General features: G+C 30.3%; 1 protein-coding gene across 5 annotated transcripts in view; it reads right to left on the bottom strand.

The window, feature by feature from the left end:
• Positions 1-17930, bottom strand: part of LOC129767995 (eye-specific diacylglycerol kinase) — a 475932-nt gene that overhangs the window by 234984 nt on the left and 223018 nt on the right. For all 5 annotated transcript variants that reach the window (XM_055769348.1, XM_055769339.1, XM_055769362.1 and 2 more), the window contains one exon: positions 15641-15669. The gene's annotated coding sequence lies outside the window, so the exon portion shown is untranslated. The remainder of the gene's footprint in view (positions 1-15640; positions 15670-17930) is intronic.

Here is a 17930-nt window from a genome sequence, read left to right as displayed (position 1 = left end):
AAATTTCATACTTGATGGGAAATTATTAGATTTCATCTTATCGCTGGCAAAATTGAAAAATTTCTTAGGATCAGATTTAATATTATTTTCTATCCTTCTAATATAGCTTTCATATTGTAGTGATATTTTCGTATCAAGGTTTTTACAAATATCTTTGTATATTGTTAAATTATCCAAAGTTTGGTTTGCTTTGTATCTTTTATGAGATTTTTGTTATTTGTTTTTGAGATTTTTAATATCACGGGTGAACCATACTGGTGTTTTTGAATTTGTATTAAGTTTTTTCTTTCTTGTTGGAACATGTTCGCTTATAATTCTATACAGATTATCATCAAAAATTTCAACAGCTTTGTCTATGTTCCTTTCATCTTTAAGTAGAAATGACCAATTTATATCATTAAGCTTACAATTAATTTGCTCGAAGTCTACTATTTTGAAATCAAAATTTATCTTAAATTCGCAATCGGCGGTGCATGTGCTATCGATAAATAAAGAGTATTCTATAGCGGTGTGGAATTTTTCATTTTTCCAATGAATTATTAGCATGAATGTATTCATTAAATAGTGACAAACTTACAATGTTTTCCTATTTGCAGTGCTTGTACATTTTGTATTGATTCTCTTGTTCACAGTTCATGTATGTCTCTCTCTTTTCGTTCTTAGTATTTTCCGTTTTCTATTTTATATCTCCTTTTCCTAACTCTTGTACCTAATTTTTTTTTTACTTATTTTTGTTCTAGCTGTTTTGATAATTTTCTTTTTATCTGGTAACCTTCTTTCCTCCTATTTATTTTATTTTACTTATTTACGTGTCTTTTTTGCTCTAACTTTGCAATTGTGAACATTCATCGTGCTGGTTGTGTTATAAAACTCCATCAGTTCTAAAACCTAAAACTTTTCTCATGGATATATCCCCTATATGCTCCCTATTTGTCTACAAAGCACCCATTTCGTTTTTTTTTGCGTTCTCCATGCAAAACAACCCTCTGAACTCTTTCAAAGTTTCCACGAGCGCTGCAGTTTATAACTTCACCTTGTTTATGGTCAGGAGCTAACCACTGGAACAAAAGGTTTTGCAGCTTCTTCGCCGCCTGAAAGAAGAGACTTTTTTTTCGCTCCTCCACCCCCTGCTGCGGTGTTGTGTTGTATTAATATCTCGAGGCTCTGCCAGATGCGAAAATGAATGCAAGAAACCACAAAACCCGAGACTTGAAACACTAGAGCGAGAAAAAAAAACGAAACGGAACAAACGTTCAATGTAGCAACAAAATGGATGATTCCTTTTCGCTCCTGGGGCGAAAGAAAAACGAACAGCGAATGGGTGGTTGATTAAATTGTGAAAATTTCATTCTGCACACAAACTTGATACTGCATTTTATGCTTCGCACGAGGCTGGGATGAAAGGAGTCTGTGTTTTTACCGTGCCGCAGCATAAAGTAGAGCAGTTTTACCAGTTTAACAGTTAATTAAGAGTTATCCTGTGTTTACAAATAGTTTTGGGAATGCTTCGCCCTCTTGGTAATTGCTTTGCGAATGAATGTAACAATATGAAAAGAATGTTCAAACTGGCACAGGTGAACATAATTGAACGAAATGGCTTCCACCGAATAGTGGGGAGGGGGGTGGCTTCTTTTCCAATTTTGTTTTCACGACACACTCACTTAAAGCCATTCCGACATCTTGAAAATGGCGGCATTAAAATTCCTGCCACAGTCTCTGGGTGGAACACATTACCCATTCAGAGGGGTCCTGAAAATGAGCCAGCATTCCGTTCCGGGGCATGTCGTACACACGCAAACCCATTCGTACACCGAAGTAGTTGAAATGCTTTTCGTGTTCGTGCCCCAGGTGTGCTGCGTTCCCAACTCCTCCAACGCTTTCTCCATATCAATATGCGAGTGGAGAACTTGAGTTCGCAGCAGTTTGCACCACTGCACCAACATGCCACTACTCACATGCCACTTATAAGTCGCATGTGAGTAGAGGTAACCACCAACGGCTGCTTCTTACCGCAGTCCTTCGAAGGAAGAAGAAGGATCTTTATTAGGAAATATGCAAATTCCATGACTTGGACAGGCATGAAGTACTTAAGTCGGGAACCCTGCTGCTGTTGTGCATCACACACAGAGAGTTCCATTTGGCCACATACCAAAGAATGGTTCGCAAGGAAAATGTTAAGACCGACGTGTTTCCAGATCCCAACTTCCTACTCCCATCTCCGCCAATTGAGGCGGTTTGAGTGACTACAAAGTGTAAGTTTCGGTGCAAGCTTGGCTTGGCTTGGCTTGTAGTGACGTGTCTACAAACATACAAGCACACACAAACACACAAGTACACACATACAGACGCTGCTAGGTTGCTTATGCTATGCGAGTTTATGCGAGGATTTTCTTCGCCTCGATGGCGCACAATTTCGTGCAGAACTTTGTCTGCCCGATGCTTCATACCGTGGAAATGGCCTCTCGGCGATTACCAAAGTAATGTGTTTGGTTTGGAAGGCTCAAATTAGCGTTCGTTTCTTGGAACGGGAAAATGAAGGACGCAGCCCCCATGCTGTGGGGATTCGGGGTTCACGTAGAGCGTTTCACATTTTCTCAATCTCTCGGGTAGACTAAGCTCAAGAAGAGTTGGAAAGTTACACTCCCTCGAGGCGATAGTCTGGATGATGCGTAATTAATATGCCTCAGTTGACTGATGTCTTAAAGCTATATTAGTGCGAGCTATTAGTTGAAAAATAATTAAAACTTCTATCTTCGTTCCTTGACTTTAATCATTTTTTTTTACTTTGACGCCCAGGATAGAAGTGAAGATAAGAAGTGAACCATCGTGGCTCAAAAGCAACTCTCGGATACCCGAATTTATACATTCTAAATTCGTATAAACTGTTTTGTTCTAATATGAAAACAAACAGCATTGGCAGAGAAACCTGTGCTGTACTTCCAAAATGTTTTTCTAAGAAACAAAAGACCCAATACATTTGGTAGATACGAAATAATTGAAAAACTAATCCATTTTATTATGTACTAGCTAACCCGGCAAACTTCGTCCCGCCCATTTACTTGATTAATTCTCGAGTAATGCAGAAATTTGTGTTTTATTTGTATGGCAGCCACCCCTAAGAGAGGGGGGAGGGGTATCTAACCACCATAGAAACATTCATTGCACCCTAAAGTTTCGATATGCCTAATTTGGTTTAATTTGCTTGATTAATTCTCGGGTAATGCAAAAATTTGTGTTTCATTTGTACGGCAGCCCCCTCTAAGAGAGGGGGAAGGAGTATCTTAACACCATAGAAACATTTATTGCATCCTAAAACCTCCACATGCCAAATTTGGTTTCATTTGCTTGATTAATTCTCGAGTAATGCAGAAATTTGTGTTTCATTTGTATGGCAGCCCCCCCCTTAGAGAGGGGGGAGGGGTCTCAAAATATCACGAAAACCTTCCCCGGCCCCAAAAACCCCTACATACCAATTTTCATGTCGATCGGTTCAGTAGTTTCCGAGTCTATAAGAACATCACTCCATTTTTATATATATAGATAGATAGATATGTTATTGGAGTAGCAATTATTTCTTGCATTCCAAAACTCTTTGAAGCCATAATAAATCAAAAACTTTTTCAACAACTAAAGACACGAATTACGAATAAGCAACAGGGTTTTTTCAAAGGACGATCAACAACATCAAATTTGCTGGAATTTGTCACATTCACTTTGAATGCAATGGATAATGGTAATCAAGTTGAAGCTCTATACACTGACTTTAGTAAAGCTTTCGATCGTGTTGATATACCTTTACTCCTTCTTAAACTTCAAAAAATAGGGATAGAAGTCAAGCTATTGAAATGGCTAGAATCATATTTGACTGACCGCACCCAAATGGTAAGATTTAATGGGGAAATTTCAAAACCAATATTTGTTACATCCGGAGTTCCTCAAGGCTCTCATTTGGGCCACTTTTGTTCATTTTATTTGTTAATGACGTTTGCGTTTTTCTTAACAGTGTTAAGGCACTTATCTACGCAGATGATATGAAACTGTATATGGAAATAAAGAATGAAGAAGACTCTCAAACATTCAAAAATGAAGTTGACAAAGTTTATAATTGGTGCACTAAGAGTTTATTACAGCTCAATGTTAGGAAATGCACTTTGATTACTTTTACAAGAAGAAGAACACCATTGAACAATGGTGTTATACTGGGTAATCAACCCATCAGTAGATGTCAACGAGTAAGAGATTTAGGTTTGATCTTAGATTCGAAACTAACCTTCGTGGATCATTATAATACAATCATCCATAGAGCAAATAATATGTTGAGCTTCATTAAACGCTTTAGTTACCATTTCCACGATCCGCACACAATAAAAACATAACTTCACACGAAGACAGAATTGAATCTGTACAAAAACAATTGTTGTTATTTGCACTTCGTAAACTAGGCTGGTCTTCATATCATCTACCTCCATATGAAGCACGCTGTATGCTAATCAATATTAAAAGCCTAAAAGAACGTCGGAACTCTGCCATGATTCTATTTATTATTGATATCATATCACAACGAGTGGACTCAGAAGAAATATTAGGAAACCTGAATTTTTACGCACCGATTAGGAACCTGAGAAACCCTAACATTTTTTACATAGATTATCGAAGAACGAATTATGCCAAATATAGTCCTATTAATCGTATGATGAGCCTCTGTAACGAACACAGTGAAACAATTGATGTAACCATGTCAAGATCAATGCTCAAAGACTATCTGAATAGCATAAGATATCGTTAAATTTCACTGTAATATTTGGGCAGCATATTTAGTCTACGCTGGTTTGACGAAATAAATAAATAAAAAAAATTGATTCTGTAACTTGTTAAAATCGTCTTTTAAATTATCCAGCCAGCTCTCTTTAGATGTTTAGTTTTAAGTAAGTAGTTTTAAGTAGTATTAAGAATGTATCGGTCTACAATTTAGATTGACGACAATAAAAATAAAAAATAAAATATTGAGAAATACTAAAAAATATGTTTAATGTTCAATACAAAGTGTTGACATTAAAAAAAAGATTTAATATATAGGATGATTAGAAATAAGGAATATATTATTTTTAATTAAAAGTTGGAGATTTATCATCAAAACACAAAAACTCAATTTGTAAAATGCTCTAAAATAGAAATAAATGACAATATAAGAAATCTAAATATACTCCAGAAAATGAGAAAAAAATGAGAAAAAATCTAGAGAATTGAATATATAAATTATGAAAAATATAAAAAAGGAGACTCAAAAAACCCTACCTTCAGGAACTAAAAAAAGGAAAAACATTTGAACATTCAAACGACAGTTAGTTTTTTACATTAGTACAAACGAAACAAAGAAAAAACAGCGCTTTTATATTTAGGAACGATTGGCTACGCTTCAAGGTTAGAAGAAACGACAAAAGAAATTGAATAATTGACAACAATGCAACAATCTAAATTAGCAATAAGACAGACACAAAAAAAATGAATGAAGAGAATAATAAATACGTTGTTTTTTTTCGATTCAGGACTATTTTCTCAAGCGATTCAAAAATGGCATTGAATTCGAAAGTACGCAGTTAAAACACTTAAAATAAAAGAGTTGAAAACTAATTGAGAAATGATTTAAAAAAAAAAGAAAAATAATTATTAAAAAAAAAACAAAAATATAACCTCAATAATAAGCTATGTCCGAAACTGAAATAAAATTGAAAAAAGTTGATCGGAAATGGATCCGATTTATTTAGTAATTATGGAATAATGATCATTTTCATTCATATCATAAAGTGAAGTATACTTTTATCAATTTTGGAAAACATGTTAAGTGGTTTAAAAGGAAACAATTTTGAACAAACAGGGAAATGAAAAAAAATATATATAATAAAACTGAAAAAATGGTTAATTTTCCAATTTCAATTTAATTTAAAAATTTTTTTTGGGATACTGCGCGATAAAACGACAACGACAAAGAATTAATAGAAAAAAGTACGAAAAAAGTAAAAACAAAGTGTTACTCATAAGAAACATAGTTTGTCGTTGCATATAGACAATATTCAAAAATAAAAATTAAAAAATTGGAAATTCTCGAAATAATCAAGAAAATGAAGAAATAGTTATCTCAAGAAATGTTACGAATTAAACATTAATAGTGTGTGATTTAAAAAAAAACATGGAAAAGTTGTTGTTGGAAAAACTCTTTCCCTGTAAAAGTGCCCATCTTCCGATGTATGGCTGACTTCTTGGAAATTGTGAGGGCTCTTCATATTTTTCACAATTTAAAAAAAAACATATTTTTTAGAAAATGAATCTTAATTTTCAAAATATTTTTTTAGCTAGGTAGATGAATATAAAAAAAAGAAACATTAAAAAAATATTTAATTACTCTAGAAACTTAAACAAAAAACAAAAAATATTCAGACATTTAAATAACTGAAGCATTGTAGAGTTAGACAAATGGAAACAAAAAAAAATATTTTGGGAGTTTTTCCCATCTCAGACAGCAGTGAAACGTTTGTGACATGGGTCATTTGAGCAAATCTGCATACTTCAAATAGACTTCTTTTTGAAAAGGGCCAACATTTTTTCTTACTTTTTTACAAAAAAATTATAACTCAAAAACTATGATACCTGCAAAATCCTGATCAAAGAATGAAATGTAGAAAATTGTTGAATTTCCTTTTAAAAAAACAACAATAAAAAAATCGCTAAAATAAAATATTTTTAAAATTCTCAAAAAAAAATAGGTGAATAGTGCTTACGATTTCCAACAAGTTGTTTGAAGTCGAAATGGCGATACAGCGTATTCGACAATGTTTTAGATCTTACTATAAACTATTGACGATGACATTAACTTTCTATCTTTTATATTTTCTGGAATACATTGCATTTTTCCGTATGGACTCATGAAAAAATAATGCTTTACTCATAACATTTTTGTATGTGAATTCTCGCATTTTGACATGTTTTGACATGTTTTTGAATAGAAAAGAAGCTTGCATAACATGTAAACCGCGGTAGTTTATACAGAAAAATGTTACGAGTTAAACATTAATAGTAATTTTTCGAAGAAAACACGAAAAAGTTGTTGTTGGAAAAACTCTTTCCCTGTAAAAGTACCCATCTTCCGATGTATGGCTGACTCGCTAGAAATTGTGAGGGCTGTTCATATTTTTTCAGAATTAAAAAAAACATATTTTTGAGAAAAATGAGTTTTTATTTTCAAAATATTATTTTTCATTAATTTGTTTTTCAATAATTTGTTTGATATTTTTAAATGAAAACTTGAATAGTTTTCTACATTTCATTCTCTAACCAACATTTTGTAGATCTCACAGTTTTTGGGTGAAACGTGAGTTTTTGAAATCTTTTTTTTCTAAAAATCTTCACATTTTTATGTATAAATTACCACGATTTACATGCTTTGCAAACTTTTTTCTATTTAGAAACATGTGAAGAACATGTCAAACGCTTGACTTTAAACAAAATTAGTTGAAATTTTTTTCGAAAAAAACTTGAAAAAGTTGTTGCTAGAAAAACTTTTCTCTGTAAAAGTGCAAGAAATGTTAAAAATTTGAAGAGTTTGTCATGAAAAATAAAAGTGTAAGTTGTTAACTGAACTTATTCATAAATATAAAAAAAATCAAGAATTAAAGTATTCTGGAAATAACGTGAAAAGTGAATAATTAACGATTTTCGAAATTAACAGTTTATCGACCGCTAGCCTATTAATCGGCTTTTGGCTATCGGACAGTTTTCGTGCAGTAGTTTCCTTGTGGGCAATACTAACCTTCTTTATGTGAAATAAATAGAAATTGTTGGCAATAATAACCTCCGTTATGTAAAATAAATCCACTCCCGACATTCTTTCAAAAATGGAAGTAAAAGTGACGAACCAGCCAAATGAGTTGAAAATCACTATAATACAGATAAAAAAAAAGTAAAATAAATACAAAATAAAGTATAAGTCCAATGAATTCACTTTGCCTTGAAACAAAAGGAATAAGCGATATGATATGAAACGAAATATTAGCCGATAATGGGAGTGAATGCGCGTCAAATCAACAAATTTGTTAGTTGAGAGTGTTCATAAATATCAATAAATTGAAATAAAGCATCGATCCGAAAATGAAAAAAGTTAATTAAAGGCTTAATTTAAAAGGAAGTACAACATTTCGCATGGAAATCGTGGAAACAAAACATTACTTTGGAAACTAAACAAAAATTTGACCAATTAAAAACTCAAGCGGGTTTGAAAGTTATAAAAAAGGTACAACGAATTCTTATTTATTTCAAAATGTTTGGCCATGTGATTTCAAAAGCATTAAATTCGGGAATATTAACAAAAAAAAAATAATGAAAAATAAAACAATTTTGAAATTTAATACAAAGGAAGAGCTGTTGGAACAAATAAAATATTTCATAATTAGAAATGCGTTGAAATGTGTGACAAGAAAATTGGAAAAAGCTACAATATATTTAAAAAATATAAATTATTTTTATCATCTCGGTAAAAATATAGAATAATTGAATAGAGAAGATGGATTATTGAATATAGAGCAATTCCACACCAAATCAGCCTGCCGACAGCGGACCCGAGCTTCTCCATTTTTTTTTCTAACTCAGTATAACTCAGTTTCTATCATAAGAGAAACAACCTAAAGTAACAATTTTCATTTTCATAAGACCAACTCAAATTACGATTGATTTTTCCAAAGGGCGTATCAAAATTCATTCATCTTTTTCAAAGGGCGTATCAAAATAACTTCGAGTGTTATTTTGTATATTTTTATTGGAAAAATTGGAAAATTTAACGAAGTTTGACGTACAGTGGTACCGTAGCAAATTCAACAAAATGGCGATATGAATTTTTTGAAACTTTATGAAATTTTAATACTTTGTGAAATCTTAACCATTTAAGAAAAGTAACATCATAAGTTGAATCTACATGCGATATAACCTGTATATAACCGAATCAGAAAATATACTTTTTTAATTGTTTATATACACATATTTATGGTTTTTAAAATATGAAAAAAAAAGAATTTTATTTTGCAGAAAACACTTCTCTCATGCAAGAAATATATTCGGAATCTTTCAGGAGGTGATAGAGACTTTCTTTTGATGAAAAAACTGTTCGAATTAGAACAATGATAGAGTTATCGAACTTCTTTTTTGTTCCGGGCTCTGTTTACCTTAAACTGGTTCTACTTAAAAAAATACGCTACGTAGGAAAAAAGTTGCATTCTGTTGCATGTACCATTTGAAAGATGAAAAATTTTAGTTAAGGAAATAGTTGAAAATCATCCAAATTAGTGGATTGAAATAACATATTGGAAATGAAAAAAACAAAGTTAGTGGATAATGATGTGTTATTATTAATGTTATCCCAAAAACCTTTTGACACTCAGCTTCTATTTTTCTTTATTCCGCTGAAATATCGTTATAAATAACTCCTGATGAGACTTTAATCTTCAAATTTTGGCAATTTGATTTTTTTATTTGATTTTATTTTTTTTGAATTTTAATTTTTTGGAATCTTTAATTTTTGAAGTTTTAAAAGTTCAAAATTTTCAAATATTAAGGTTTGATTTATGGAAAGTTTATTTTCGAGCTTTTAATTCTTGTTTGAGAAATTTAAAATTTTTAAGATTTTAAAATTCATGAAACTAGCAACTATTGGGATTTTCTTCTTGTTATTCTACAATTCTTTGGTTTACAACTTATTTTTTTCAAGTTTTGTAACTTTTGATTTTTGGAATATTTTTTTTTAATTACATAAGTTTGAAATTGAGATTTAGGATTGATAGAAATTAAAAATTCCATTAAAATTTTGGAATTTTCAACTTCTGAGACTATTTTTGATAATTTATTTTATCGTCAACTTTCTAAATTTAAAATTTTTGGAATTATAAACATGGAGCAGAAACATGGAATTTTCAACTTTTGAAATCAATTTTTCAAATATTATTGGATCTTTTAATTCTTAAAATTTTAATTTTTTCATTTTCTTTCCCATTTTCAACTACTTTTTTCAACTTTTTATTTTTAAAATTTAGAACTTTTAATTTTTTTTTCGATTTTTAAAAGTTTTGTTGTATTTTTTATGGTTCAAATTCTTTTTTGTTGTGTTTTTTTTTTATTTTTATGAGTTTTAATTTTTTTTTGTTCATTTTATGATTCACTTATTTATTTTTTGAATTTCGATTTTTGCAATTTTCATCATTTAGAATTATCGATTTTCCCCATTTTCAATTTTATGAATATAGGATTTTCAATTTTTAATTTTTTTTGATTTTGTTTCGGAGCTGTCAACTTTTGAAATTTTCATCCATTCAATTCTAAGATATTCTAATTTTCGAAAGTAAATTCTTATTTAATTTTTTTCTATTTTTAATTTTATTTTTAAATTATTTGAATCTTCAATGTTAAAGTTTGGATTATTTTTAGTATTTTCAATTTTTTCAAATTGAATTTTTTAAATTTTGAATTTTTGATTTTTTTTTAATGTTTTTGGAATAACTTATTTTTTATAAGTTTTCAATGTTTCGAATAGTATTTTTTTAAATTTTCCAATCACTTTAATTTATTTTTATCTAGTTTTTTTTTAAATTATCGGTTTATGAGTTTTCACTTGTTTTAAAATTTTTATTGTTTTAAGATTTGATTTTTTTAGCGTATTCTTATGCTATCATGGTTGCCGGTAGGGTGAATGAAGTGCATTATCGATGTTCTGGAGCCGTTAAAATCGTAAGGTTTCAAGTGTCGTGTTGGTATCTCTTGCAAATCAAGTTCCCAGGCCACATCATCGATAAAAACGGTTTGCTCAAAAACCACGGTCAGATCGAAAAAGAAGCCTGACTCTAGGTTTCATCGTTGCACGATTCCACGAAATGTTGTTCGGTTGAAAATTCACGAAAATTCACATGATCGCATAGTTGACGTAGCATTTTATGTAACTTTAAAAAAATATGCCGCATTGGTTATCGGTGTTCAAGGGTTCAAAAATTGACACCCTCTAAATATGAGTACAAAAGCCAGAGCTTTTTTCAAATTTATGTATTAGTTTGTCTAAACAACGTCTACCCTCAATGATTTATGCCTCTTAAGTGTCTGTAGTAATAAACATATTCATTATTACCTTAACGCTTCTCACACAAAAGGGATCAGGATCAGGAACGATTCTTTTACCCAAGTCCCCAATTTTTTGGAATGTTAATTTTTGTTATTTCGTAATTTTTATTTTTATTTGCTTCTTTTTCAATTTTTCGAATATTGTTAAATCTTTCAGTTTTTGAAATTTTTCAATTTTTATTTCCTTTTTTGAGTCCCCAATTTTTTGAATATTTATTTATGGAATTTATTGCTGGTCGGATTCGATTATATACAATTTTGGATTCGATTATATACAGTTTGAAAAAAAAAGATTTTATATTTGAAATATGGCTTATTTTAAGGAAAAATGTAATATTTTAACGTTGAGGTCAAATTTAATTGGTTGTTATAAGTACAGTGGAGTAAATATCGTGATTTTTGACGATTTTGATTGAATTCTCACCTGGAATTGTTGATAACGATGCTGCAGCTAAATTAAGAAATATAGAAGTTGGGTGCCAAAGAATAAATTGTAGAGCGGTTTAAGAGCTTTAATTTTGTCGATCAAGTTTGTTATGAATTCTTCGGTTAAAACTGATAACAACACCTTCAAAACCACTATCCTTCAAGTTAAGCACTTTCAAAATATTATTAAAATCCACAAATTCAAATGTTTCCCAACTATTTACTATACTAAATTTTCTCATCTTCAAACGGAAGCAACAGAATCGTCTCACTTAGCGTACTTTTTGAAGTAGATCAAGTTTATCAAGTTTAATAAACTTTTTTCTCACTCGATCGTATACAAGACTCCAATATATACTGTGAAAATAAATTGGAGATTGTCTATAATCGAGTCCGTCCTGTATTTTTAAAGTTTTTGATAAATATATATTTTTTAATTTTTAATTAATATGAGATTTATTTTTAAATTTTTATTTATTTTTTTTAATTTCCTTTGAGTTTCTTTAACTTTTCAATGTTCATTTCCAAATTTAATTTGTTATCAATTTTCAATTCTTTGTTTTTTTTCAATTTATTTGATTTCTATATTTTTTCAATTATTTTGTGTAATCACGTCTTCACAGACAAAAATTTTTGTATTATAATTTTAATTTTTTTTAAGTTATCAATTTTTTCAAGTTTTCTTCGAAATTTACAATTTTTGTAGCATAAATTCATAACATTCTCAATTTTTTTAATTTCATATATTTTATGATTGGAATATGATTTTTCAAAATTTTAAATTTTTGGAAATAATTTATTTTGTGGAACTGGAAATTTTTGAGATTATCAAATTCACGAAATTTGCAAATTTGCCAAATTCTCATAAATTCATCAAAACATGATTGATTACTAAGCAAATTTTCGCGACGTGAGACCGATTTTCAGGTTTTTTTTAAATTTTCACCATCATTGTGTTTTCGCGATCCTTCGACAAAACGGCGGTTCACATAGTGCGTTTTCTATCCACGCATTTTTTTTTATTCGCGAGAAATAAAATGATCCAAGATAAAAAGAAATAATGAGATATCGTTATGGGATCTGAGAACGAATTATAGAGCGGTTAGAGAGTTTTAATTTGATTGATAGAAATTTAAGCTTCAAGTTTTTGTTATTTTTACACAATGTTTTGGGAGTTCGTGACATTAAATATAAACACGATACTCCAGCATAAAATGCTGGTCGTCCACAAATGCGTTTGTGTGCTTCCGGCCAGCCATGAAAACTCGCAGTTGGTGGTCTAACCTTGCGAATTTGAGTGACTTGATTTATAAATTTACGAAATAAATGGAATTGAAACAAAGGGGAGTAATTGGTTTTAGTGTCGGAGATTTCCATATTAGGAGATCTCCCATTCTCTTTAACACTTTTAAGTGGCAGTTAGATCACATTAGTTCATTTTATAATCAGTCTATATATTAGGCTGGAGAAAAAGGAATCCATTATTTTTCCATATTTCATTTTATATTTCATATTATATTATCATTTTTCGATTTTGGACAAATATGCCCCGTTTTGTTTCTCAGTCAGACCGGACTAAATAACATAATCATGATTTCGAGTAAATCGAACTCTAAGTTTGAATCTGTGTAGTTTTAATAGCTTTAAATTATTCTTCATTGCAATTGTTTTTCTACAGTTCTTAGTTATTATTTAAACGGTTCATATAATTATAGTATTATAATTAATTAATGTTTTAATTTTAACCCTTGCGGTCGGGATCAATTTGCCTTGAAAGAGATTCTCTTCTCTTTCCACGCTAAAAATCTTTTGTTTACGCCGAGTGTCGTTATCTATTATCCATAGAAGCTGCGTAGTAATTCGTGAGGTGAATTCATTAGACACTATGTAATTTTTTGGTTTTATTTTAAATTTTTCAAATTTTCAAATTTTGAAATTTTGAGATTTTTGAAATTTGGATTTTTTGAGATTTAAAATTTTTGGTACTTTTAGAATTTAAATGTATCGAAATGATTGATATTTATGAATATTGATGATTGAAATATTGAGTTTTTTTTAATGTTGTTTTCTAACTTTATTTATTTATTATTTGTTTTGAACCAATTTCGTCTTAATTTTCAGTGCTCTAAATAGATTTTTTTTTAATTTTTATTTTTGTCAGTTTTTATTTTGTTTTTTTTATTTAATTTTTTTAAAATTTGTATTGTTTCATGGTTCAAATTTCCAATTTATTTATTGATGTTTTGAGTTTTAATTTTTTTATTGTTCATTTTCTGTTTTTTTTATTTCGATTTTTGCAATTTTCTACATTTAGAATTATCGATATTCTCCATTTTCAACTTTATGAACATTGTATTTTCGAGTTGTCAACTTCTGAACTTCGCAACCTTCGAATTTTCAAGCTTTTTTAATTTTTTCATTTTTTAATTATTTTAATCTCCAATTTTTTAATTTGGGTTATTCTTGGAATTTTCAATCTCTTTCAAATTTTTAATCACTTTAATTTCATTCTCATTTTCTTTAAATATTTGTTTTTTTGTGTTTTCAGTTTTCGATTTTTGTAATTTTCAACATTTTCAATTTCATGAATATTAATTTTTCTATTTTTGTAATTCTTGATTTTTTCTCGAAGTTATCAGTTTCTGAAATTCGCACCCTTTGAAATTTCTAAATTTTAAGATATTCTAATTTTCGAATGTAAATTCTTATTATTTAATGTTTTATATTTTTAATTATTTGAATCTTCAATTTAAAAATTTGAATTATTTTTGGAATTTATTTTTTTTCAACTTTTAATTTTTAAAATTTTGAACTTTTAATTTTTTTTTCGATTTTTAAAAGTTTTGTTGTATTTTTTATGGTTCAAATTCTTTTTTGTTGTGTTTTTTTTATTTTTATGAGTTTTAATTTTTTTTTTTGCTCATTTTCTGATTCACTTATTTATTTTTTGAATTTCGATTTTTGCAATTTTCATCATTTAGAATTATCGATTTTCCCCATTTTCAATTTTATGAATATAGGATTTTCAATTTTTAATTTTTTTTGATTTTGTTTCGGAGCTGTCAACTTTTGAAATTTTCATCCATTCAATTCTAAGATATTCTAATTTTCGAAAGTAAATTCTTATTTAATTTTTTTCTATTTTTAATTTTATTTTTAAATTATTTGAATCTTCAATGTTAAAGTTTGGATTATTTTTAGTATTTTCAATTTTTTCAAATTGAATTTTTTAAATTTTGAATTTTTGATTTTTTTTTAATGTTTTTGGAATAACTTATTTTTTATAAGTTTTCAATGTTTCGAATAGTATTTTTTTAAATTTTCCAATCACTTTAATTTATTTTTATCTAGTTTTTTTTTTAAATTATCGGTTTATGAGTTTTCACTTGTTTTAAAATTTTTATTGTTTTAAGATTTGATTTTTTTTAGCGTATTCTTATGCTATCATGGTTGCCGGTAGGGTGAATGAAGTGCATTATCGATGTTCTGGAGCCGTTAAAATCGTAAGGTTTCAAGTGTCGTGTTGGTATCTCTTGCAAATCAAGTTCCCAGGCCACATCATCGATAAGAACGGTTTGCTCAAAAACCACGGTCAGATCGAAAAAGAAGCCTGACTCTAGGTTTCATCGTTGCACGATTCCACGAAATGTTGTTCGGTTGAAAATTCACGAAAATTCACATGATCGCATAGTTGACGTAGCATTTTATGTAACTTTAAAAAAATATGCCGCATTGGTTATCGGTGTTCAAGGGTTCAAAAATTGACACCCTCTAAATATGAGTACAAAAGCCAGAGCTTTTTTCAAATTTATGTATTAGTTTGTCTAAACAACGTCTACCCTCAATGATTTATGCCTCTTAAGTGTCTGTAGTAATAAACATATTCATTATTACCTTAACGCTTCTCACACAAAAGGGATCAGGATCAGGAACGATTTCTATCAATTCAAATCATTCCTGAGATTAAAAAGTCTACAGTGATCAACAGTTACTGTCATTGCTACATCTGTCTCTATGCCATTGAATGAAAATCGATAAAACTCGAACAAAATCTTTAATTACTTACCAAAACAAATATCATCTGCATCACCATAACTGTGAAAGAGAAGAAAATCGGCACACTGATTAGTGTTATGCTGGTTCACAAATTAAGATGAAGTGTAGATAATTTCGAATGTGAATACTTTGGAAAAGCTATGAGCAAATCGAGTGATCCTTAAATGAATCAATATTCAGGCCTCAAATCCGCTCCAATTAGGGAATCACTTCACTTGCTGACTCTGAACCCAACCCGACTTTCAAAAGGTGCAATCGACGCATGCAGAGCAGTCCTTCCATCATGTGAATTACCGTCGTCCTTAACGACACGACATGTTAGCAAAACAGTGCCGACATTATGCATGACATTCATTAAGTGGAACGGTTGTCTTCCTGCTCCAGTTGGTGCTGCTATTCGCATTATGCATCGACGTCACCAGGAAACGGGCAGCAGCGTGGGATCCTGGCAACTGTGGGCTGTGTGTTCTGAGTGGCCAAATAGTGCCATCCCGGAAACCCGGTTAGTTTATTGATGTTACAAGAGAACATGAAGTGTGCAGCGCAAGTGAGGTCTAGAAGAGAATTTGTTTGCTTCTCCAGATTTCCGCGTCGTGACCTGGCGGCGGCGGCGCATCTGCACCCACCACCAAATGGGACCTGCTATAAATAGACTCAAGAGGTGTCGTCGTCTTCGCGCTACTGTTGCTGTTGCTTATGGTGGGTACCCTTTGCCCCGTTCGCGGGGACTATTATGTTGCTCGAGTATTCCACCACCATTCTTTCCCATTTTTGCCAGTCACAAGCACTCTGTCGGATGCAATGGGTGGAAGCGTGTTGATATGATGGGATTTTACGATCCTTTGTTATCTTTATCGTCGTGTCGCGCGCTGTCAGTTGTCAAGGAGGAGGAGGAGGAGGGGGAAGCAATGAAAAATTGCTGCATTTTGTGGTAACACGAGTTTTGTTTTTACCGTCAATATATCAGATGTGATGGTTGGGTAGGAGTTTGTTTGAAAAAATAGTTTCAGTTTTATTTTCTTAGTTCTTGAACAGTGATGCTGCAACTTTTGGAAACGTTAACGAAAACAGGACAATGGGTTAGTTGTTGTTACGTGTTCCTTTACTTGAATTTTACTTTACTTGAAAATTTTCACCCTTTCTTGTTTCAATCTTCAGGTTTTATGCAAATAGGCAAAGGGATCACATCAATATCTAATCAAGGTGACAAATAAGAATCATGGTACCAACTGATTGTTACTCTGTACTGCATGAAACGTCGTTTGTAATAGTAATGATTTATTTTTCTGCGATTGTAAAACATGGACTGCAAAATTAGAATAGAAATAGAACAAGAACAAGAAGAGGGGTTAAACAATATTTACAACTAATACAAAAAAACGCATGAAAAACAATATTTTACAACTTGAGTGATTTTTTGTTTCAATATGTATAATTCAACATTTAATAATTTATATTCATTTGCGCTTACCAACACATTTGGTCTTCCATTATTATTTATAGAATTATAGATATAAGATATGGAAATGCGTTATTTCGCCTGAAAATCCATTTCCACTTACGAACAAAGATCAATTTCAAAAGCGCAAATATCGAATGGACTAACAACACTTATTATGATGTAATTTTCGAACATGTGGGAATTCAATTTTCCAAATTTTCCGACCTTCCTTCAGGATTTTCCGAGAATTTTCCGATTTTCCTCCCACTATATTGATCTACGCGAAGAGACGAATACAACAAAAGACAGGAGGCTAAAATCGGACCATCCCTTCTTCGGGGTTTCCGCTTACCGACATATTTTGCCTCACATTTTTATTTATATAGATATCTCTAACATGGATAATTAAAGTTTTTCAAGTATAAAGTAAGTGTATTGAGATTTTTCAAAATTTCCAACATTTTCCATTTTTTTTGTTTATTTTTTATTGGAATAATCAATCGAGAATCATAAAATTTTGAGAATTAAAAATATTCTTTCTTTGTGGTTCAGTTACCAAATCATTCAGTAATTTAATAATTTAGTAAATAAGTAATTTAGTAATTCATTGCTGTTAAATTTTTCATTGCATCATTGTTTGTTATGTTTGCTTATCGCCCTGCATGGTATTTTTGTAATGCTATGGTCTGTTTTCAAATCAGAAGTACACATTCAACATTAGTGGTCATATTCACAATTTTCTTGTACGTTCAACTTCTTCAATCTTCATGTTACAGATGTTATCAATTTCTGTTTTGAACTGTTCAAATTGAAATCTGATTTTAATTGAAAATATATATAAAAGAGTACAATAAATAGA

Source organism: Toxorhynchites rutilus, chromosome 1, assembly GCF_029784135.1.
Source record: "Toxorhynchites rutilus septentrionalis strain SRP chromosome 1, ASM2978413v1, whole genome shotgun sequence".
Classification (NCBI taxonomy): domain Eukaryota; kingdom Metazoa; phylum Arthropoda; class Insecta; order Diptera; family Culicidae; genus Toxorhynchites; species Toxorhynchites rutilus.
The sequence above is the reverse complement of the archived record's forward strand: the minus strand, read 5'-3'. Positions and strand labels throughout refer to the sequence as shown.